This window comes from Serinus canaria, chromosome 5, assembly GCF_022539315.1.
Source record: "Serinus canaria isolate serCan28SL12 chromosome 5, serCan2020, whole genome shotgun sequence".
Classification (NCBI taxonomy): domain Eukaryota; kingdom Metazoa; phylum Chordata; class Aves; order Passeriformes; family Fringillidae; genus Serinus; species Serinus canaria.
The window spans coordinates 22072706-22096682 of NC_066319.1; the positions used below are offsets into that span (position 1 = coordinate 22072706).

Here is a 23977-nt window from a genome sequence, read left to right on the forward strand (position 1 = left end):
GCCAACAGTCTGAGCTTAGGAACAGATCAGTGGGTGCTATGGGATCATTCGTTGAGCTCTCAGGCAATGAAAGGACAGTTTTTTCCCAAACCTTTTTACTGACTGCCAGATTTAATGAAGATACATATTGGAACAGTCAGCACTTTAGGTGGTGAGACCGTCAGTTGTCTTCTGCAATGAAAAGGGCATTTTTTTCACCCCTCTAGTTACTGAAGCTTATTGAGAGAGACTGCAAGAGATTAATTACCCCAGCTGAAAAGTCTGGGCCTGCTAAATCTCGTAGGGTGGCTAGCTGGGCAGCACTATTGCAACACGAAGATGACTCAGCCACATAGCATCTTTGTTGGCATCCCATTAACTGCTGTGGAGACGATTATTTCTTTATTGCTAAACCAAGTCTGTCAGTGGCTTGGGGCATTTCTATAAAAAATGTAACAGAGCAATAATAATTCAAAACATGTCAGACCAGGAAGCCATGGCTCATCATATCAGACTCCTTCTGCCTGAAAATCAACCAGTTCAGATGGTTCAGAGTGGGTGAACCAATGCCACAGATGCTGATGACTTCACTGAAGGCAGTACATCCTTCCAGGAAAGCAAGATCCTCTTCTCATACAAGCTCCCTTACAAGTAGAGAAACAGAGAAGAACAGAGTAATTCTCAGAGTGGAAGCTACATCAGCAGAACTGACTCAGAAGCAAAATTTGCTTTTCAAAGTTTTCCAAAAGGCGTCAGCTGCTCCTGGGTGAAGTGATGCTAGCAGGCAGCGTCCAAGTTACTTTCCCACTGTGGGAACCAAACCCTTTTAAAACTGTTTTGACTGTAACCAAGGAATTAGAGAGATGGATGAAGCCAGCCGAAAGTGTGACAATCTCCTAAAGGCACACAGATGGTGAGCAGACACTGCAAACTGATTCACTTTGAGCGATCACTTTCCTGAAGCACATTTTGGACAGTTTTCAACCTCTCTGAGGACCTGGGGAAACCCGTAATTCTTCCAAGGCAAAATGAGGGGCAGGAAGGGAGAAGGAAAAAAACCATGATTTTTCCTTGAAACGCACATTCACACATAGTTAGTTATTTATTTGCCCTTTGACATTGAGAGAAGCTCATCTCCAAGAATGATTACCCATGGCTCAGCCCAGATGGAGGTGGGCAACAAATTTCATTGCTAGTGCTAACCATGAAAAGATTTTCCCATTTTACTAGAAACCACAACCTCCCATCGTTCCCATACTGTTCAAGTGATGTATAGCTTGGTAATTGTCCTGAAAGATAAGGGAAAGCCTCCTCTGTGGTTGCATTTGATATTGGCCTGATGTATGGGATTGCTCAGTGGAGGGTGTCTAGAGAGAGCGTGGAATATGCTTCTCTGCCTCTTCTTGCTGGGGAAACTCTGCTGGTGGCAAGCAGGATCCTGAGGGTTGAAAATTGCTTTCCCACATCTAACACCCCTTTCATAGCAGCCTTAGTCAGTTTTTGGCATGAGGACTAGAAGTAAAGAGTTGTTTATAGCTGCTCCAGAGCCTCCTCAGCAGTGCTACCACCCCTGTGGCACCCCTGCACCAGGGACTAAGTGGAGCTGCTGAGACAGCTCAAAAGGGTAGGAGTGAAATGGGGCATGGCAGGGAAAGTCCTTCAACTGGAAGAGGGCAAAATCATCTGGAGAGGGAAAGAAGAGCTTCTGTCACTTGCTGTGACAGAGCAAAAGCTTCTGTCACAGCAAGTGACAGAAGGTCCTTTTCTTGTGTCAGAGGAAGGGACAGTGGACAAACCCCTGACTGACTGACTATTAGAAACAATGATTGCTGAAAATCCAGCTAACCAGATGAAAGCTGATACAGAAATCTGCCAAGCTTGGTGCTATAGGGAAGAGATGGACCAGTCAAGATTTTCAGATACAACTCTGTAATGTCTATTTTTTCACTTTTCAGAGATAAATGAAGGATCCTGTTAATAATTTGTGATAGATTGGGGACAGGCAGCCGCTAGATGGCATGTCCATCCTCATCCAAACTCACAGGTATCTCACAGCTGTGAAAGTTCAGGACACCCTGCTCATCCCACACAAGCACAGCAAAGGGATGATATATTATCTCAGATCTGCTCTAAGAAAATGCTGGCATAATTTGCAGTTATTTTGCATCGGGGATCTGCAATCTGATGAACATTCCTCTGTGATTTTAAAAGGATTTAAAAATAAGCTGCACACAGATTTTGCCAACTTGCTCTCACTGGTTTCAGTGAAGATGTACTAGGCCTGCAAAGAGCATTTATGTGCAAAACAGCTCGTAAAAAGAAATATACAGTGCTTTGTTCTCCCACAGGAGGGCTAGTGAATTATTTGGATAGAACCCACATGAAGTAAGACGTTATTGGTAGACAGTATTTTCCAGATCCTCAGCTGCTGTTATGTGGTATACTTCCCTCATTTATACTAGCTGAGAGTCTAGTCTCTAGGTCTCCAGATCAGAATTAAGCAAGACACCAAGCAGTCTTTGGAGAAAGGAGCTTTTATTTGAGGGGACTGCCAAACATATTAGATTTGGGCAACTTTCTCTCAGAGATTTAATCTCAGGGAACTGGCAGAACAGAAAAGGCCCAAAACCAGGCGTGAATCAAGCACATTAGAACATATATGCCATGAGCCACAGTGTTTTCCATGGAGCTGCAAATATCTGAAGTCTTTAAAGAAGAAAATTCAAGTGTATCTTTAGTCTCTGAAAAACTGGCTTCCACTATATATAAATTGAAAAGGAATCCAAACTTACAGATTTCCCTACCAAGTAATTCTTATATACCGTAAAAAAAAAGGGTTCCAGTGCAAAAAAGATTAAATCACCTCCCCTCTCCCTGATTTTTTTCCACTACTATATGAAGAAAGTTTAGAAGTACTCCTTGCCTTTCCTGTTTCTGCACAAGGGCAAAGAGTGGGCTCTTATTCGGTGTTATTTTGAAATAATCCCTTTTAAAAATACTATTTTATTAATTTAGTGAAGTAACACTTTACATTTCTCTTGCATGCCTGTGAACTTCTCTAGCACTTATTAAAGGGAGAGTCAAACCAGCCCTAGCTCTCTGTGACAAAAATTAGATCAAATTAGACAATGAATATATTTCTTTCTCAAAGACAAAGAGTAACCAAAAATAAATATTTGAATTTCCTAAACACATTTAAAACTGATGGGAAGCATATAGCAAAGTTATACACCTGGGAGGGGAGTCTCACATTGTGTGAGTTTTCTGTGTTGCTAATCACAGGGGAGTCATGGTGCACCACTGAAACACTGGGGTGCTTCATATGGTGCAAATAACAAATATTCACCCCCAAGAGAGCACTACTGGTGATCCAGCCCCAGATTTGAGACTAAAGGGAGACACCAAGTGGAAGAAAGACTCATGGCTAATTGCAAGATGCCAGCGGCTCTCAAGGATTTAATTCCTCTGTGTGGTTTGCTGCAGCTTTATGTGCCTAAGCAGATGATGCAGGGGTGCATTTGGGCACTTCACTGGCCATGTGGTCATTGAAATGTGCATCTGTGTGAGCAAAGGTGGAAAAGAGATTCTTTCCAACACATGATTTGAAATAGCCTAACATAGCTAGGAGGAACTTGGATGCCTTAATAAATGAAATTGAAGGGAATTAAGTCTCTAAATACTTTTGTGGATCTGAGCTTATGTAAGGAGTATTAGTGTCATAGGATTGTTTGTTCCACTGGCCTTGCTCCTTCAGGTAAATCATGCCAGTGCTGCACACAATTCCCTGGGAAAATACCCAGCCTGCCAGTACCAGCTCCCAAATGCTCTCATGTACTTCAGCAGACCTTGAACTGGGTTCTCCTTCCTCGGGTTTTCTGAGGTGTTTATGTTAATTGACTTCTCACCAGTCTCTGGAGCTGTGGGGTGTGGAAATAACATTGCCTAGGCAAGAGCATCTCTCCTCGCACACACCCCTCTCAGATCAATGGGGATCAGCAATGTTCATTCCTCTCAATCCAATGTAAAAGAAAGTTAAAAGAAATTTCAAGAGCTAGATGAGTGTTTAAAAACATTTATTCAGTCTTCTATCAGATGAAGCTTGTCCAGGTCAACATGGATGCCAGAAATGAACAATGTCTGAGATCTGCCCAGACGTGGCCATGTTTTTCTAGTGCAAATTCTCTTCTTCATATTTTTCACGACAAGGGCAGATGCATTCAACTCTGCATTGATGCTATGAACTTAGGAGGAAAGCAATCTTATCAGTACTCTGGCTCCTTCTTCGTACCATGCAGAAAAATGCATATACTTAGCCAGGCAGCCCAGCCTCAGAAATACTGTTATGGAAAGATATTAAGCAAAACAGCTCAAATCTTGTGGGAGGGTACTAATCCCATAGTGCTTTGGCATTTTGTAACCTCACAGTGCAAACCTGCACATAAAATCCAGAATATCACTTCAGTCTGTAAATATTAGATCAAAAGAAGCTTATAGGTGAAACTTATTGTGCCCTAGCAATCTGCCTTTAGAAACAAGATGGTACTTGGTTCCTGAAAGAGCAGTGGACATTCTTGCTGCTCTCTGAATGGGAGGTTGGGATTCAAAGTAACCCCAGTGAGCAATGAAGCCCTGCGCAGCTGCTTGCTCACTCCCCACCATCAGCACTGGGGGGAGAATTGGAAAGGTAAAAGCTGGGGTTTAGATAAAGACAGGTTAATTAAAAAAAAAAAAAAAAAAAAGAAAAAAAGAAACAAAGCCCGGCACACAAACAAATTAAAACAAGGAATTAATTAAGTTCTTCCCATGGGCAGAGAGGGGTTAGAGGGGTTCAGCTACCTCCAGGAGAGCAAGGCCTCATCACATGAAATGGTTACTAGGAAAGACAAATGCCATCACTCTAAACGTCCCCTCCTCTTCCTTCTCCCCCACAGTTTATATACTGAGCAGGATGCCATAGGGTCTGGAATATCCCTTTGCTCAGTTGGAGTCACCTGTCCTGTGTGTCCTCCCAACCTCCCCTACACCCCAGTCCCCTCACCACCGTGGCAGCATGGAAAGCAGAAAAGGTCTTGGCTCTGTGTGAGCCCTGCTCAGCTATAATAAAAACATCTCTGCTTTATCAACCCTGTGCTCAGCACAAATCCAAAACACAGCCCTGTACCAGTCCCTGTGAAGGAAATTAACGCTATCCCAGCCAAAATCAGCATGCCTGCAAACGACACAAACAAAACACCTTGCATCTCTAAGGAAAGAGAGCGCACTTAAAAAGCAGAATATTGCTGTGTAAGAAGAGGAAAAAAAATGTTGGTTTCTGCTATAGAAGCCTCAGGAAAACAGTCAAGTTTTTCAGGTGTTCATCCATGTCTACAGGAGTTTAAAAGGACTGAGCCTGAATGCTGCCTCTTTGAAATTATTATCTGGTTGACAAAGATGACTGCAAAAGGCACAAGGAGAATTGTAAAATTGGTTAAAGTCCTAGATTCACCTAGTTTTCCGAAGCCTCACTTTGTAGATGTTGTTAGCCCAGGCATGCCCATGAGCTCAGCAAAACTAGCAAGAGCTCCTTAGTGAGTGGGATGTATTTCTGAAACCCTTCCAGTAATTTTCTGTCTTATCTGCCTCAAATGAGCAAGCCCATGGCAACAGTCATGGATTCTTCTCAATCCAGAGACATCTGTGACCTGCTCACACACCTTCTGAGATTTGTTTCTATGCAGATTTTTTTAAAAGGGAAATTTTATGGAAAGCCCAGGATGGTGAATCTTGATGATTTGTTCCAGCAAATTTCCCATCTCAAAGGTAGTTACCCAATGTGTATGGAGGCACATGCTTCCATACTTGCTACAAAAACGTAGAGTTCAATAGCCTCAAATCTAGTGCCTAGGAAAACACATCCCTGTGTGTTAGATTTTCCAGCACTTATTGAGGGGGATCAGCATTTTCTCACAAAATACCAAGTTTGGGAGTGCAGTCACCTCTGTATTAGTCAGCTGTGAGGGACCCATACCAGGATCCAAAATAACCCAACTATGGACAAATCTGCTTCCCAGTTATATGATGCCTCTGGCAGAACAGTTTACTTTTAGCTCATCCAAGTCCAAGTTCTGGAAAACTTCAATTGCCTGTATTTCTCATTTCAGCCAGGGGAGGGCAACTGGTCATCAGGAAAATAAGATCAGTTTACTAAACCTGCAGTGAACTTCGAAGTCCTAAACCACAGAATATTAAAAATATTTTAGTCCTGAAAACATACCTTTTGATAAACATGTCCTTCCCTAATATAAACTAAAATAATCGCCTCTTGTGCCACAAGCTTCAGCAACCACTGCAATTTTATGGCTGCTCACTCTAACCATTATTCTTCCTATGTAACTAATCTGATACAAAATCACAGCTTGGGGTAAATAAAAGAGGATTCCACTTGCAGTGACATGAACACACTTCAAATTAAGACTTGAAAAAATTCATAATTTTAGATTGTGCTTTGCATTCTTTCTATTTTATACTGTGCTATCAAACAGACAGTAACCATGAACTCCACGTTGTTTGGTCATTTTGGTTTTAACTTGGAGTTTAAACAGAAACACACTCCCTGCCCCCCCCCGCCCCCCCCATCCCCCAGCAATTCTTTGCTCTATTTTTGAAATCTCTTCTCCTTGTCAAAGCAACTTTGAAAGAACTTTTTTTTTTTTAAGTTAGACAGTTTGTACTGATAATTACAATCCTTGTCACTATATCACTGGACCACTCAATGTTTTGGCCCTATCAGCAAAGAAATCCTTCCTCTGTTAGAGTCACAGTAATGTGAGGCCAATTCAAAGACTTTTAAAGGGAAATAGATATGCAAACACTAGAAATCCACGTGTCTTCCTGTTTCTCTCTTCTCCCTAATGCCAAAAACTAATTTCCTCCTTCTGGTGTGTGCGGCACAGGACAACAATCTGTGCCAGCTGCAGCTCAAACCCTTTATTCTCAGAGATCCTCTGAGACTAAAGAAAAGAAGTTTGGTACCTTCCACTCTGCAGCTTGCTGTCAAACTACCCTGAGACCTTGCATCCCAGCTTCAGAGAGATATGAAGAGCTGCCTATACATAAAATGGTGGCAAGTTTCTTGCTTGCATCCAGCTGTTCCAGGATGGCCCCTACCCAGCCAGACATGGGTCTACTAACAGAGAATGAGGGGGCCATAGCTCCCTCCATCATTAGCAGCCACCCATAATCAGCAGCCACCCATGTTATATTTGCATTTTTCATTACAAAGCAGTGGGCACTGTGCAGCTTCTCTCAGCCCTGGGCAAGGCTGCAAGCAGCCATAAAAACACAGCCAGCCAGCTCCGTGCAGAGCATTAGTATTCCCTTGTGCCTGAGGAAACAGACCTTGTGTACAAATGAATCAGAACCTGTATGAAGCTGCATCCCAGGGACTTGGACTCCCGTGCAGACTTCCCTTGTTTACCCACAGAATAGGCCATGACTTGATTTGGTACAGAGATTAATTCTTCCTAAAAGAAAGTATTCATTTGACAGGGAATGGTTGTTGTGTTTGAAATGAAGATGGCCCAAGGCAAAAACAGATTGCTTGGCTCAGTGACCCATTGGCTGGTCTCTGGCTGCCTTTGAAATGGTATTCAGTTTTCGGCCTTACATGCCACATAATGGTGGGTTTCTCCAGCCTGGGTGTTTTCTTACAAGCACTTTTGTCTAATCACTAGCTGAGAATCAAGCCTGATGTGTACATTGTAAAAGATGCTGTTTATACTTGGGCTTTTAGTCTGCCATCTGTGCACAGCTTAGCTACAAAATCGCAGTAGATCTGTTTCTCCTCTGCTGCCAAGTCCGGGTTGCAAGCCTTCTCAAGAGCATGATTCACGTCAGACTTTCTAATAAAATTCAGGCCCTTTGGAAGCTCTTTTTTAAAACCTATTCCCTTCTCTCAACAAATGCAGTGGTACCGACTTAATGCTTTTTCTGGACTCACTGGTTCATATCCAAGTAGCACTCGAGCATAACCAGTTACGCATGCAGTCACTGATGCATATGTACTCCCACACTGCCCTTGCTAACATGGATCCTGTCCTCAAAGCCTCTGACACAAATGAATTCAGGCACAGAGCTGCTGGCACAATCCATTTGCACTGTACCTTGTAACCACTTTTCATTTCAAACCCATTTTCTTTAAGAAACAGCCTTTGCACTAATCCTCAGGGGAAATATTTTGAGCCCAGGCTTCCTTCCTCAAAGTAGGACAATTTTTGTAATAATCAGGAGCAAGCTACATGCTCAGTACCTGTAGGCTTGGATAATCTGTTGGTACAGAGATGAGGAAGACTAAATATAAGAACAGGCAGATGCTATTTCACCTGCTCCACCGACCCTTGTGTCTTTATAGGTAAGCATTCTGTCTTACAGAGTACAGGCATGAGCCTGAGCAGATGTCTGAATTAAAGACAATTACAGAGAGAGAACAGGTAAAGAAAAAGTACTCAATATATCGTTTGAGAATAGAAGTGTTATTAATAAAGGTTAATTCTGCTTGAAAAGAGATGCTGGAGTGCTGCTGATTTCCAGAAAGACACAATCCCCAAAAAGACACAATCCCCAGAAAGACACAATCCCCAAGACTGGCTGTAAATGAGTTTTCAGATATTGCCCCACATAATTCTCAAGCATAATTTGTCCTTGTCTTAGACACTAACAACCAGCCTTATGAATTTTTTTGGTATGAGGAAGGAGTCTGAGCAAAATTAGGCCGTTTGCAGGCCATGGATAGCCTGTTATTGCTGTGAGCAGCTGCAGAAATAGGGGTGGTGACACCACACCCACAAAAACCCCTTTGCAGAGCGAGTCATTTCACTTCCACCTTAATGTCCCTCTTCTGCCTCAGCACCTGCATTTCCATCCCCTCTCCCCAGCCAAGAGCTCATGCCAGCTGACCAGCCTGCAGCTACCTGCTGGTGGCACGGAGGAGGATGTGGAGCCCAGCGTGCTGCACACAAAGTGCGTGGTACTCAGCGAGTGACTCCTGCTCTCCAGGTGCAGCCTCCTCCTATGGCCCCTCCTGCCTCACGCTATCCATGCACAAAGGAGGACTTGTTATGTGGCCTGGCTTTGCCCATTACATGGCCACATGCTTATCCTGGCAGAAAATATGTCCACAGGATAAAATACCAGCTAGTGGGAAGGCTGCTGAGTGCCACTGCTGAAAAGAGGAAGAAGGATGCGTTTAATCCTGGTACCAGAGGAAACTATTTGGAGCTGCAGGGAAAAGTTTGGACTGGATGGGGCTCTAAATGAATGAATGCATTTACCAGAATGAAGGTCAAGTAAATGCAATGAATAAAGCATAGCCCAGAAAAGGACCTTTTAAATTATTTTCTTTGAAGCCTGGTGGCTTAGTAAGGAATCTGCCTTCAGACATAGAAAGATGACCAAGAAGCATCTTGTTAGGAGAGAGTAAGGTGGCCATGGTACACCTGTTTCAGCACAGAAGCCAAATTTGGTTTTGGTGCCCCCAGGAATGAGGACTGAGACCTTGAGCTGCATGAGTTGGCTGGTCCTCCTCCTGCCAGCAGAATGCACGAAAGTGAAGAATGTTGCTCCTCAGAAGGGTGAGGGACCTCCTGATCTTCCTTCATTTTAGGATTGGCTTGATTTTGGTTTCAGCATCTCTGAAATGAGGATTTACAGAGAATCACGTTGTTAGTGTTAGACTGCCTTATCACTTTTATTTTTATTTGTGTTCTGCCAGGAGAGAAGAGGCAGGATCCCATTGGGCTAATTATGCCACGTGCCAAGAACAAAGAGCTGGTGATTTGAGCTTGCTGCCTGTTGCGCGGAGCGGATACACTACACAAAACAGAGAAGCCCATGGAAACAATGCAGTGGCACTGGTCAGCAGAGCAAACAGCAGCCACAGCATGCGAACAACACACAATCTTCACAGTGCTGGAGGCACTGGGGCAAACAAGAGCTTAACAGGGTTTCGAGGGGGAACAATGTGCAGCCTGGTTGATGTTTACAGGATTCACTGGGGCAGCGAAATAGCCCACTAGAAAAATCTTTCGGTGGGTCATCATGCTTGCTTTCACTGTGCAGGGAGGCAGTGTGCATCTCGCAGCACCAGACAAGCTTGTCTTTAAGGCGAGCGGCCTTAAAGAGGTTTAAGGGGTGTTTGTGTGCGCTTGTTGTACCTACTGGCGGGCCAGACAGGGCGCTCGCGGGAGGAGACGGGCTCACGGCAAGTGCAGCGAGCAGGCCAAAGGGCCCCAGCGCGCTGCCCGGCCACCTGCCCGAGCGGAGCGGGCTGCTTTGGGCTCGGGTGGACAGGAGGAGGCAGCGGCCAAGGCCGCACAGGTGGGCAGTGGAAAACTCGAGACTCGGTGTGAAGAGCGAGCAGGACGGGCTCGGAGCGGGCAGTGCCGGGCGCTGCGCGGAGCCCCGGGCGGCCCAAGAGCCACGGCCGTGGGTACGGCGGGCCCGGACGAGGCGCCGGCTTGCGCAGCACCCGGCAGGGGCCGGGCAGAGTCCGCCCTGGGGCCGGCTCAGCGCAGCCGCCGGCTCCGCCCCGGGGGCCACATCGGCGGAGGGGGGAGCGCTCCGCCGAGCTCAGCCGTGCCCAGCCCGACGAGCGGAGCAGGTAGGCGCGCTGCGGCCGCCCCCCCCAGAGCGGCCCGGGAGCGGCGCGGCACGGGCGGGGGAGGCGCAGGCCGGGACTCCCTCCATCGCGCCCGGGCACCCCGCTCCTCTCGACCCGGGGGTCTCGGCGTGGCGGGACAGGGGCCGTGACCGGCGGAGACTTCCCGGGGGTTTTCTGCGGGGCTTTCTGGTGGCCAGGGCAGGAGCTCCCACTGCGGTTCGGCAGCCCCGGCGGGGGCCGGCAGCCCCGGGCAGCCCCCGCGCCCCTCCCGGCCGGGGTGCCTGCGGGGCCGGGGGAGCCGCTCGGGGCGCCAGTCCCCGCTGCTGGCGCCCCCAGGCGCGCCCTCCACACTCGAGTCGGGGGCTGAGCTGCGATCCCCTGGCGAAGCTGCTGTGCGACCTGAGACCGCGGCCAGGTGCAGCGGACGCGGTGCCCGCAGGAGCGGGTCCGGCTGGCCCGGCGGGTTGCTGCTGTGCGGGGATATCGTCCGAGTGCCTCTGCTGCCTGCTGATGAGACGGGGCATACAGCTGGCTTCAGTCGGCTCTGTCTTGATTGATTTCCAAGATGTGGATTAGATGCTTCCGTAGCGATTTTACCCTATTCCGACTACAGAAATCTGGTGCTGGCCCAGCCTGCTGTGTCCCTTTTTCCTTCCTTCCTTTTTAATTTCCCTGTGAGCAGTTCAGAGTAGCGCTTGCAGTTCAACAGCTGGATAGATGTAAATGAGAATTCATTTGCAATGTGACTGGTAACAAATCTGTTGATTAGGGGATAGCGGCTTGTTGCACTCCAGGCATGCTGATTCTGCCCCAGAGCATTAAAGCTCTGCTGTGAATGCTTGCATGTAAAATGGGGTGTTTGGTGCAAAAAAATAAGAAACCAAGAACCCAAACCCAGCCATCCTGGGATCTAAATGTTGGATTCAGTAAACTGTAAAGCTAGGTTAGGATAAAGTGTTCCTAAGTCTTGGACAAGCTCTGGCATATTGTGTATGAGAGCTTGAAACTTACTAGCTGTGCAAGGGAGGGCAGTGTCCTATTGCAGTGCTCCCAGAGATAGTGGCTGGGGAGAAGAGCTGCTCTTTGAGGTGTTTGAGCTGCTGTTGAGGGTAGAAGTTCACAGGGATGTAACACATCCCACCACTTGTGAGGCCTCTGGGTTGTTAGCTTCTGACAACACCCGAGAGCTTCTGTGCAGGCGAGGGTGAACAGCTGGAGAGTGCTGTCTTGAAATTGGCCATCACTGATACTTCCTCTCCATGGGTTTTTTTTGTTGGTTTTTTTTTTTTTAACTTTCTCAGACATCTTGGGCTTAAGAAAAATCCCCTTCAAGGCATGAGATGTGAGCCTGCTGCTGTGAAGCTTGCTCACTGCATGAGAACTGTCAAGCAGAAGCCTGCGGCTAGAATAATTTTGGTGGACCACAAGGTCAAAGTGTCGAAACACTGCTCTGAAAATCTAGATGGAGGTGTCTAGTGAGAGCAGTAGTCTCAGGAGTGTGCTGCTGTATGCTGATGTCAAGCATATGACAAACTGTAAAAATGACAAATTACTCAGCTCTTACTAAATACTTCATGAGCACTAAGTGGGAAGAAAGTGTTAATGAGGTAGAAGGGCACTGGGTGGTACAGTCAGCAACCTGTTCTGCAGTGTCACTGCAAGGGCATCAGAGACCTGCCAGTGTTCCATAGCAGAACCTCTTGCAACAGTGAGGTGGTTTTTAACATTTACATTTGTTTTTGGCCCTTTGGTGGGAGCAGAACTCCAAGAGCTGCAGTTGTGCTTCTTTACAAAAAAAAAATAAAATCCTTGGATGTTTGCTCATGCTGGGCAGCCCACACAGGTGAGAGGAGCCTTTGCCAACTGCTCTGCAAGCCTGTGTGTGGATTTGGAGTGGCTCAGAGGAGTGAGTAGCCTCTCCTCACTCCTAACATTGTGTCATTTAGCACCCCTTTTAGAGAAGGATCTTGCTGCCAGAAAATCTTTGCTTGGTGTAGCTTCTTTGGACCTAAACCCCTCTTCGGCTGCATTTCTCGATCCTTGTCAAGAGCTCTGGGGGCCACTGAGATGACATTCTCATCCCTGTGCTGCAGGGCTGGGTGAAGCTTTGCAGTGTTTGTTCAGCTTCCTACCTGTGTGCGACAGAAATAGAGCAAGACGCAAGCTGAGTGCCTGGAGAGAACCCTCCCTCCCTGTGGGCAATCTCTGTCCTGCTGCATGGAAGCTCCTCCCTTAAGAGGATTTAGTGGCTTTAATGATGTGGCTCATCTGGACTCTCTTCTTTACTGTTATTGTCTCTATTTTAGTTCTCCGGTGACAGGCAGGTGTAGTGTGACCTACAACCGTGAGCTGCTGCAGGAAATGCTCTAACGAGGCCTTCCCACAGCTCCATGAAGGTTTTCTTGTCCCTGCTACTCAAACCACTCTGCTTCAAGCTCTTTGAAGTGCAAGGGGTGGTTTCACATGAAATTTCTCATCTGACTGTAACCAAGGGTAGATTTACCACTCTTCTGGTCTCATAGCTGTAAGGCAGTAAGGGTCTGTTCAGGACTGCAGGTGTTTATCCAGTAGATGTTTAAGTCAGAGGGATGCTGGTGGGAATTTTGAGACCTTTGATAACCACAGGCCCCAGGACACATTTCAAGCTGTGGCTGTGGCTCTTGGTGCCTGCTGGCATTGCTGCAGCAGGAGGCACATAGCCCAGGCAAAAGGCATTGCCACAAAGACCTTTGGGCCCTGATGGGATAGGGTCTGTTATGGGAGTGCCAGGGGGATGCTGGGACTTGGATCATGCCCCATGCTAGCTGAAGCTGTAATTGTTTCTTTGCTTTAATGGTGGCTGTGGCATGGCAGCCACCTTTTTCCTGGTCTGGTTTCTCTTGGCCAGTGAGTGGGAGGTGCTAGAAGGCGTGGGTTCTGTCCGGGCTCAGGCTCTGTTTGAGTAGCTTGGAAGGCTGAAGGAGGTAGCAGTTATTTCCAGTGGGCCTGTGTAACAAGGGGTGATTGGAGCCACAGCCTTCTTGCACTTACTCCTCTGTTTCCACTGTGGAAAAACTTACATGCACCAAAGCTAACTTATTACTGCCAAGAATTATGGCATTCACCCTAGAGTGCCTTAACTTCACCTCTCTAAAATAGGATCATGACATCCATATCCCCTTCTTCTCCTTCCCTGTCTTCATTTGTCTCTGCACACGGATTATGCCATCCAGAGTCCTGGAGTCCTTTTGTGTAGCAAAGGGGTGGCTGGGCTCTGTAGGCTACCCACCACCATGTGCTTGTCAGCTTTAATGGGCAAAGAAATAAACTGTGTCCTTGCACTAATGCATCTGTTGGAGGAATGTGGGATTGGAGCTTTCTACAGGCTACTGATTAATGATATACGTGTGAAGGGATGGCTGAGTGAGCCACCTTTCCTTTAGCTGTCTAGTGAGATGCAATCATTACCTAACCACCTCTGTGTCTTCTTGGCTCTTCTGTATTCTTAGAGGGAATGAAATGGAGGAAAGGCTAAAAATTACAGGCTGTCTTGGCATGGGAAAAGGAATAATACAGGAGGCACAGTCAGCGCCAGCAGTTCCTTGATGGCTGGTTGGCTGTGGCACAGCCTGTTTGCTGAAAGCTCTCTGGGCTATCAGGGCCTGGAAACAGTGAAGCAGTTAATGGCTGACTTCAGTCTAGATGGGGTGATAAGTGAAGCAAAGGAACTGCGTAGTGGAGATTGCTTAAATCACTTCTTGTGTGCACTGTCAGATTCAGAGCTAGCTAATTTTCTGGAAGAAGGATGAGGCGTTACTGTGAGCAGCTCTGTGGAAGGGACTGTCTGGCAGATCAGAGAAGAAAAAGGGAATAAAACAGTAGCCTGTGGGGATGGGAACAGGGATTGGAGACTGCCAGCTCTGAACCCAAGCATATGTCTTTTTGAACACAGAGAAACTAGGTGGTTTGTGGCTCATCCAAAGTAAATATAGGGGAGAAAGGGAAGGAGACTAAGCTGGGGACAGGCTTTGTCCTGTGGGAAGAGGTGTGTGCACAGGCTGTCTGGCTGACTGCTCTAGTTCTTCGTCTCCTTGGTGGGGCTTCAGAACTGGGACACCACCTACAGGGACACCACCGTTTAAAAGCAAGTCAAACCAAAGTCCTGTGCATGTACTTAATATCTGAAAGTTGCTGGTGTGGTAAGTGCCCTGTCTTTAGGGAGCTCAGAAACTGAGAAGGACCAGAGGAAGAACCTTGCACAAAAGCAAAGTACTAGTGGAATTTGTTCAGGATGCTGCTGGGCTGCTGATTTTGGTTGCTTTGCAGCACAGCCTTGAGGCAGGTGCATCATGAAAGCGCTTTATCCTTTACCACAAAATTGTTACTGAGCTGTAAGCAGATTGCTGATCTCTTCCAGTATGATGATAATCCCATGGCCATGTGTACTGGAGAAATGCTGATCTGGGGATGAACTGTATACATTAGGATATCCAGCAGCCTGAAGATTTGAAGTTATATAATGGGGAGTTCCCTTTGTAGGCACAACAAATCTGCTTCAGTCTCTCACAGGCAAGCAAAAGAACCGATGAGCTGTCAGAGCTGCAGCCATGCACCTTGAACTGAGCTGATCATCCCACAGCTGGAGTTGGGAACTGCCCTTGGTCCCTCCTGTTCCCACTGTCAAGGGGGTAATTTGGGAAAGGAAAGGAATTATCTCAGAGGGGTTTGCACAGCAGGGACTGAACATGCTGTTGGGAATGAAGGAGGCTGTTTCCCAGAGTTGTTCTGGAAAAGGGGTTACAGTCACTGGATCTAAACACATTCTTCTCCAGCACCTTGCTTGCGTCACTGCCTCTGTAATCCATGAGGTTTCTGTGCCCTTGCCAGGATGGGTTCAAGGGACCACACAGGAATGCGATGCCCTCAGCTCCTGCCTCTACAGGAGAGGCTTCATGCAGCAGCTTGTCTGTCTAGTTTTAAAAGTAAGCTGCTCCAGGATGCTGGTTTTGCCTGGGCTGGTGCACCAGACTGGCACAGGTTCGAGCGACCTGATTCTGGGGTTTTGTGCTTTGGGTTGCTGGGGGGCCACGACTTGAGCTGTGTTGGTGCTGGGCTTCTGGAACAGCATGCAGGGCAGGTGTGGAAAGGGCATCTTTGGCACTTGACTAGGACTTCAAGGGCTGCTATTGTCATCCCATAATATAAGAATATGCAAGTCCTAAATGCCCAGAGCTGGCTTGTCTCCTGTGATAGATGGTTAGCCGTTTTGTTGGGAATCAATTGCAAAGTCTAAATTAAATAGATTATGTGTACTAACTTAATCTAGTTAGACCTTTCCAGGAATGTTTCTTTACCTTTTGTGGCATTTCAGTTTCTAAGTGTTCTAGTAATAGAGGAAAAAATATTTGTATTGGGAATGTCTTATTCCCTTCCTATATTTTTTTTTTCCTGATTTCTTTTTGGTCATGCAAATGGCTTACTTAGCATTACTTGGAATGTGTGTGGAAAGAAATTGAAAAGAAGTTCTGTATTCAGTGGTGACAGTGTCAAGGGGTTTTTTGGACTTTAATCCCCAGAGCTATGCCTGCTTTTGAAAGCTGCTATGCAGACTGCTCTGCTCCTCTCCTCTCTTCTTGTAATCAGTTAATTTGTAGAGTACTCTTCAGAAAAGGGTGCTGTTCTGAGTGCTGTGGTAACAGGACACTGTCTCTAGGGCTGCATTGGTTCTGGGGCTTCTTTCATGTGGCACAAAGTGTCCTCTTGCCTGCTGTGGAGCTGGTCATGTGTCTGTTGTGGATTGAAGTTGCTGGTGATGAGTCAGTCTTGAGTGGCTTTGCTGGAATGTCCTCAACTTCCCAGTGTGCTTCCTCGGCCTTTTGGTCCCCTCACTCCCTTTACTGTGTCATGGAGCTAGGCGTCCTCTAAAACACAGAAGCAGAGCAGGACTCAGATTAAGGAGACAGACTGCTGACCTGCAGGTCAGCAAGGCTGTTTGCCCTTGCTGCTGCCTTGTGTTTTGCACCGACCAAACAGATATAGGAGCTATGCTGCTGCATCTGTGCTGCATAATGGAAGAAATTGGGGCTTAAAAGGTAGGCAGGAGGTCTAATTATGCTCACCTCTGAGGTTTTTGAGGGGAGGGAGGACCAGATAAAACTCCAGTTGCCTAAATGTACTTTCCCAACAGTCTAAGAAGCTGCTGGACTCTTCTTTGCATTCAGGTCCCTTTCTGATGCAGGCTGGCAGCTATGCACATGGAATAGCTAAAGAGCGCTCGGAGCTGTGCTGTGAATCTGCCTATTCCCGAAGGAAGCTCTTTTAATTAGAGAGGACTTCTGCTCAGCAGCTGCTGTGTGGAACAGTGCTAGACCACAGCTGTGGGGAGAAGCCTTGGTGAGCCATGTGAAACAAGGTAAAGGCACAGCCCTTCCCTTGGTTCTCAAGGGGTCTGCTGCACCCCTCTCAGGGGACTGCACAGGAGTGGGGGGAGAGAGGCTCCAGGTACAGGAGGAGTTCCTGCAGGCTGGTGGAGTGGGGGAATGGAGCCCTGTGTGATAGATCAGCCTTGCTAGTGGGCCCCAGCCTCTCCCTCCACGTGGGTCTTGCTGCAGGGGTGGCTGCTCCCTGTGCATACATTTCAGCAGCTCCTTTGCTCCAGATCCTCCAAGGGTGAGAACCCTTTGTGCAAGTGCAGCTATAATTGGGGTGGTCCTGGCTGCTCCTGAGGGGTTGGTGATGCCCACAGCTGCTGGTGCTTCTCCTGCCTGATGTGAGAGGACCCGAAATGTCAGAGTTTCCTCTTGCCCTTTCTCGCTAGGGGAGGTGTTCTGACTCAGGGCTTCCTGGAATGAAACTGAGGTGACAAAAAGGCAGCTGCCAAAACTTCTTGGGAATTTTTTAATGTCAAAAACTGCATCAAACTGGCTGCTGCCTTGGCAGAAGAGACTATTTCAAGGAAGGGCTATATTGAGGAATGGCAAACTGTTTTAATTCCCAAGTCCAAGACCTCAAAGGCTTCTTTGATTTGGTGCTGCAGTCGTGCTGGTGGCCTCAGAGCCTGAGTGTTTCTGCATTCATTACCAGTCCATCATGTTGCAGCTTTGAAGGGTGTTGTGGCAGCGATTTAGACTTGATCCTGTAGTAAAACACTAGGTTCCTACTTTGTGTAGCTTCAGGCAGATAGGAAACCTCTTCCTATCCCAGCTGTCAGCCACTGGCAAGACCCACTGGTGTGTCTACAAGTAGGTGGCCATGCACCCAGTGCTGCCCCTTGGGAACCTAACAGTTGCTCCCTGTTTGCCCAGAAGAGAAAGAGCCTTTGCCACCGGGTGCTTGCTGTCAGGAAGAACAGCCTGTGCAGTCATGTGTGAGCTGAGGCAGGTCAGCAGCTGTGTGGTGCTGTCTGATGGTTATTCATAGGTTATTCCTGTGCCCAGGATCTCAGCTCTGGTGCCCTGTGATGGGTGGGAGAAGGAGCAGGCAATGGGGCTTTGCTGGGCTGGGTTTCAAGCTGCTGCACTAGCAAGCAGTAGATGTGTATGCTGGGGGCCAAGGGAGCCATGTGTGACAGCCATAACCTGCCCAGGTAGCATGCATGAGACCTCTTGCTGTAGTTCTAGGGGATTGCTGAGTTTGCCTTGATTAAAAATTGTGAACTCAGTGTGAAATAAAACCAGGTGGGTTGTGAGGGGAAAGACAGCAATGCGGTGGGACAGAGGCAAGCAAGAAAAAAATTGTGTCTGCAATCCTATTATGAAGTAGTCTTAGCCTCAATCATGATTTACTGATTAAAGATGGAACAGCCTGCATTTTTTTTCTCCCTGAAATGGGAGCATTTATGTTTGCAGTGAGGCTCATTGGATTATTTGCAAATTAGTTATTCTGAGTTCTTTCTTATTTTAAAGTAAATACCTCTGAACTACTCTTTTCCGTCTTATTCTTTTAGCATTCCTCCATCAAATAGTCTTCGGAAATATTTATGCTCTAAATATAGAAAAGGAGACCTTTTCAGGAAAGAAAAGGCCACCCAGCCTCTCTTGGTTCAGGTTCAGCTGAACCCGTTTTCCAGACCACTGTGCATAGGTCTGGAGACTCCAAGGAGGCCCCTCTTTTTCCCAAAACAGACCCAGCTTTTCAAAGTCTTGCTGTCTTTTTTAACTGCCAAATTCCTAGGGAACCTATCCCATATGTCTGTTCTTCTTGGCTTGAAACAGTTCTGTCCAGAATCTACACATGGATTGCTTAGAAGGATTGATTGATTATTTTCTTTTTTTGGGGTGGTGTTGGAGGAGTGATCTTAACTGCAGGTGGCAGGTCTGTCACTAACCAATGTTTTTATATTGCTCCAGTTAACTCTGCTGGGATTGCCTGCATGGTAATGTAACAATCATCAGGGTAGCAAAACCCCTGTGTGGATTGCAGCCTGCCTTGGAGTTCCAGACCGTCTTCATAGAAGGGCAACCAAAAGTTTTTGGGTATCTCTTCCAACTAGCTAAGGAGCACCTTTCTAGAGGACCCCTTTGCTTTCCAGCCCTGTCCCGCTGAGATTTCTTATTGTGGCATTTCACTTCCTAAAATGCTTAGACTGGGAACAAAGCAGCTTCGCTGCAGCTTCTGTTACAGCTCATGCTGTGTTATTCTTGCTCCTCACAGCGTTGCTCTTTACTGCTGTACAATGTTGCTTTCTTTTCCATTTTCTGTCTCCTGTCAGAAGAACTTGGCATGAGGAGAGTGTTCTCTAAAGGTGAAAGGAAAAAGTGCTGGACAATGCTGCTGTACATCTGAGAGACTGTAAAGCAGCCCCTGTTAGGACTGACTGTTCCAGAGCAAGTTTTGAAATAGCTTCTGTGTTGCATCCTCACACTGATCAGGGCAGCAAGGGGTTTGGCTATTGTGGCCAGGTACTACCAGTTACAAATATGAAATTATTCATATTATTTACCATGATGTTGGAGAGGGAAAATGTGGTTGAGGTGAATGTTTTTGAGCAGCAGGAAGTGACTCAAAATATCTGTGATTTAAAGTCCTGCACTTTAGGGCTTTTCTTGCCCTCCTGCCCTCTGTATGTCATCATTTTGGAAAGAGGGGCTGCTTGAGACAGAATCTCTTCCTCAGGAGCTTTTTATAGTTCCAGCTTTCTCTTTTCATTCGTACCCTTTGGTAGTGTCAAGTGGCATCTGTGGCGTGAAACTCAGGATGTTGTGAAATGTTCATCCTCAGACTGTCTGTGACAATGCTCCCAGTGTCAGCAGGGCAGACCATGCTCCAGCAGGGCAGACCATGCTCCAGCAGGGCATAAGGTCTCCTGTGACCCTGGGATGGTCTGGTGGAAGTACAGCTTCTTCTGGGGCAGAGGCTGGGTCCGGGAGTAACCTTCTGTGGCTGTGTCACTGCTGCCACACACAGTGTGTGTGACTGTACTGCTGAGTTTGGAGACCCCAGGCTCAGCTGACCCTGACTGCTTGTAACAAATGGTTTGGCTGAGTTGCCTCCCTTTTCTGCCCTGGTATGCAAATCTGGAAGAGATCATGAGGTACTTTGTGTGAGAATCTAGCAGGAATCCTGTACTTCTGATTCTTGTACTGTCAGCCTGCAGTGGGGGCCTTCAGATTGGAGTCCCGTGGGGATGGTAGGGCAGACCTTGCTGAAGAGGGGTGATAGCTGCAGCTGCTGATCTGTGCTCTTCTGCTCTAGAATCCCAGGTAGCAGTGCCAATGTACTAGCAGGGACACAGGAGTGGTTAGGTAGCTAAATTTAGCAAAATGTCTATTTGGCAAAGCCCAAGTTTTTTGAAATTACAAATAGTAAAAGGACTGTTTCTGGTAACAAGCCAAAAGATGTATCCCCTTGTGGTCTGAGGCACTTTCCTGTGCCAGTAGAACTTCTTTTCACTTTTCGTTCATGATGGGTTTGCAGTACTCTTCCAGCTCTACTTAATCTGTGGGCTAAATGGTTAAAGCCACAGCTTCTTTAGATCAATGCCTTGCTGTCAGCAAAGAGTCTGATACAAAGCATGTGATATGATTAAAGTAGACTATTAGCCTGTCTCTTCTCTTGTTCAAGGAAGATTACTTAATTCTAAAGCTTCCCAGTCATTTAGAATAACAAGCCAGAGGCCTCTACTGTTTGCTTTCTGGTGGGTATTGGGTTTTTGGTTTGTTGTTGGCTTGTTTTTTTTGACTTTCTGCCACTTAAGAGCATGTGGATGTACTCTAGGGGGAGAGGTCTTGGGGAGAATCCTGGTGGCAGAGGACACTTCCAATCTTCTGTGGGCTGTCAGCTGCAAGGGACTTCATTGCTCTGGTGAGTCAGAACAGTTTGGCAGGGTGTCTGAGCTCCTCCAGAGGTTTAATCTGAGAAGGACAAGGGAGTGCTTATTGCCCTATGCCCTTCTGAATAGGCAATCTCTAGTACTTTGACTTTAGGAAGTGTCTGGCTTCAGCTATGAAATGAGCTCCAGGAGAACCTGCAATTACTGGCAGTGGTGCTGGGTAAGCTCAGCTTCCTTCCTGTGCTGGGTGTTGGGGCTCTGCTCAGCCCCATCCACTTGTCTGTGGAGGTGTGGGGTCTGAAGACTCAATAAGCAGAGGGCAGGTGGAAAGAGGAGTTGTTTGTTTGTGTTGTGTGAGTTGCTAAGCTGTGGAAAACTTCCTGCCCTTGAAGTAAAACTACTTTCTCTGCTAATTCCTGAAAAGAACCAAAGAGTAGGAAATCCTCATTTCCCAGGCCAAGCGGATGCTGTAGCTTCTCAGAAACGTGTTTGTCATGGGTGTGCTGTACTAACCACCCACTAGTTATTTGCCCTAGCATCTGAGAAAATGGAAGTAACTAAAAACCAGTTTGTTTGGAAAAGGAACTTTACAGTATAAAGTCCTTGACCTTGACCTCTTGCATTTTATGGGGGGAGGAGGAGGCAGGAAAGATAAAAATCAGTTATACTACCTGGCTCCTGCCTAAGTCTCACAGTCTCTGTTGCTGTTTCATAAAATAGAAAAAAAGGCTTTCTTCCTGCCTGGATTGTGGTAGCTTTTGGGCGCTCTGGCAGAGTCTGAGGAAGGTGTCTCCAAGCCAAGTGGCACTGGGAGGGATATTGTGCAACTCCTTAAAGGAAACTTGTTGACTTCCAAGGCATTGCTTGCATTAGAAGTGAGGTAGGGGAGCCTCTCCTGTGCATGTACTTGCACCTGAGATTTCCAGGCTGATGACTAGCACAGGGAAGCCCTTGGAATAATCCCCTGTGCTGCAGAACCATGCTGGGGAGAGGCTTATCAGGTAAGCAGGTAAGCACAAGCAGAATGCTCCTTGTCTGTGCTGGTCTCCCTGTTGCAGTTTGGAGTGCTGGTGCTGCTCACAGGTGTTGCTCCTCTGTGGGGAGGTGTGGGGCAGGCCAGAGCAGGGGGAACTGCTTTTGACACACTGATGCCACTGATAGATGGCAGTGGGAGCTGGTGGGCACATCCATTTCAGAGGTTAGGTTTGCAGCCTGGCAGCTCCAAGTGCAGAAAACAAAGCTGAGCTGGTCTTGCTGTTGAAGCGATTAAAGAGCCAATGTAGTCAAGTGACAGAGTTGCCCAACCAGTTTTGTGAAAACTCTGCATTTTTACTGCATTGTGTGCTGGCTTTAGTCAGTGTAGAGACCTCTTTCTGGACCTGACCTGCAGAGCTTGTTGCACAACTAACATTCTGATGTGTGGTAATTAAAAAGAGAAAGTCCACTAAACTGTACTTTTGGCTATTTCTTCTGTCTGCTATTTTTGGTAAGTTGATTAATTTGTTCTGCCTTTTTTTTTTTTTTTTTTGGAGGGGGAGAGGAAAATCAAATTACTTCTGGGACGGTTCGTCGGGTTTAGGATCAGTTTTTTCCTCCCATTTTTGGCAGAGTTCTATCTCTGGTCTTGATGTATGGAAAGTTTTGCTTAAATCAGAGAAATGCTGTCCTGCAAATACTGTCATGCTGTGCAAGCATGAGTGTGTAGGCTGAAAATAGCAAAGAACTTTCTCAGTTTGCCAGTTATAGGGACTGAAGCCCTTCTTAAATGTTGGCTTTCAAACTGAAGTGTGAAGGCCAGATGTTCTCGAAATGTGTTACACTGCTTGTAAACATAGAGATAAGAACCGTCTTCTACAACCTCTGCAGCTCTTTGATACTGAACTGTGGGCTTGGTTTCTTTCTGACGATGTGATAGTGGTTTATAAATATCTGATCGCTTCCCGTCGAGCATCAGAAGTACATTGCTAAAATACGCATTTCCTTTTTACAAAATATGCAACATGTGCTTGCTGTGATTAAACATACTGAAAAATCTGTGCCATCGTAGGAAGTCCTACAGGTGCTTTCTAATCCAGGGTTTTGCTGGGGAATGCAGTTGCTAGTTAGATTATTCACACAATAGTGTATTAATTATAGAAGTCAGACAGAAAAGCTGCATGTCTTGCCAGGTGCGCCAGGAGCAAGTCTGCCTTTGCAGTGTGAGCTGATAAGTTCCCTTAGAAACTATTCCTGAGAAATCTGTTCTTTCTAGTAATATTTCTGCAGTACTTTCTGCAGCTGTTGCTTGCTCTAGTCTGCTCCCTTTGCTCCAGGAGTAGCAGATGCAGAGGGACTGCATGCACGTTTGAGTCTCTGTCCTGCAGGTGTCTTGCAGATGCTGTTAGGGTCTCACTGTGCATGTCTGTGCTGGTAGTTTGAAGTTTGCAGGTAATTGAGTGTGATGTTGCAGTTTGCAGGCTGATGTGTCTGTGCTGGTCTCTCTGTGCTTAGCCTCACACCATCTCCTCTACCATTGCAGACAATTATTTCAGAAGAAGCTCTGTAGTAGTAGATGGAAGAAGAGAGGGTCTGGTTTGTTCTGTTTTCAAAATTTGTAATATACAGAAATACTTTTCTCGCTTGTACTGACACATTCCTTCAAAAAGCAACTGTATCTGTATCACTGAGCTAACACATTTAAATATATATATAAAATATGTAATATATGTACCTTAATTTTTATGATCCAGCTTCTCCCTCCATCCTTCCATTATAACTTGTGAAGAGAGGCTATTTGGAAAACTTCCATGACAAACATAATCTTGTTTATGTTTTCAAGGTCATTACACAGCTGGTATTATCTCAGTGAAGCTTAAAGTAAAGTTCAGTGAATTCAGACTTGGGTCATTCATCAGCTCTGTGGTTATTTGCTTGCCAGAGACAAGATGTACCTCCCAGGTGTACTGAAAGTCCAAGGCTTTTGTGTATTAACGTCAACAAGATGAACTCCTTAGGATATGCTTTGTATGTTAATGGGGCTGTAACTTACAGTCCCTGCCCTGAGGGCAGTGATGTACCTGGTTAACAGGAGACTTAGTAACTCTGTCATTGTTCATTAACTGGTACTGTTGTGT

The 23977-nt window shown here is 46.6% G+C and overlaps 1 protein-coding gene across 4 annotated transcripts in view; it reads left to right on the forward strand.

The window, feature by feature from the left end:
* Positions 1-10182: 10182 nt before the first annotated feature.
* CD82 (CD82 molecule) overlaps positions 10183-23977 on the forward strand; it is a 38854-nt gene continuing 25059 nt past the window's right edge. The window contains exons 1-2 of one of the 4 annotated variants that reach the window (XM_050975193.1): positions 10556-10615; positions 16816-17006. The gene's annotated coding sequence lies outside the window, so the exon portion shown is untranslated. Of the gene's footprint in view, positions 10333-10502; positions 10616-16815; positions 17007-22326; positions 22351-23977 lie in introns of those variants that run through there. The other 3 variants (XM_009102140.4, XM_030240283.2, XM_050975195.1) reach the window with 3 other exon arrangements.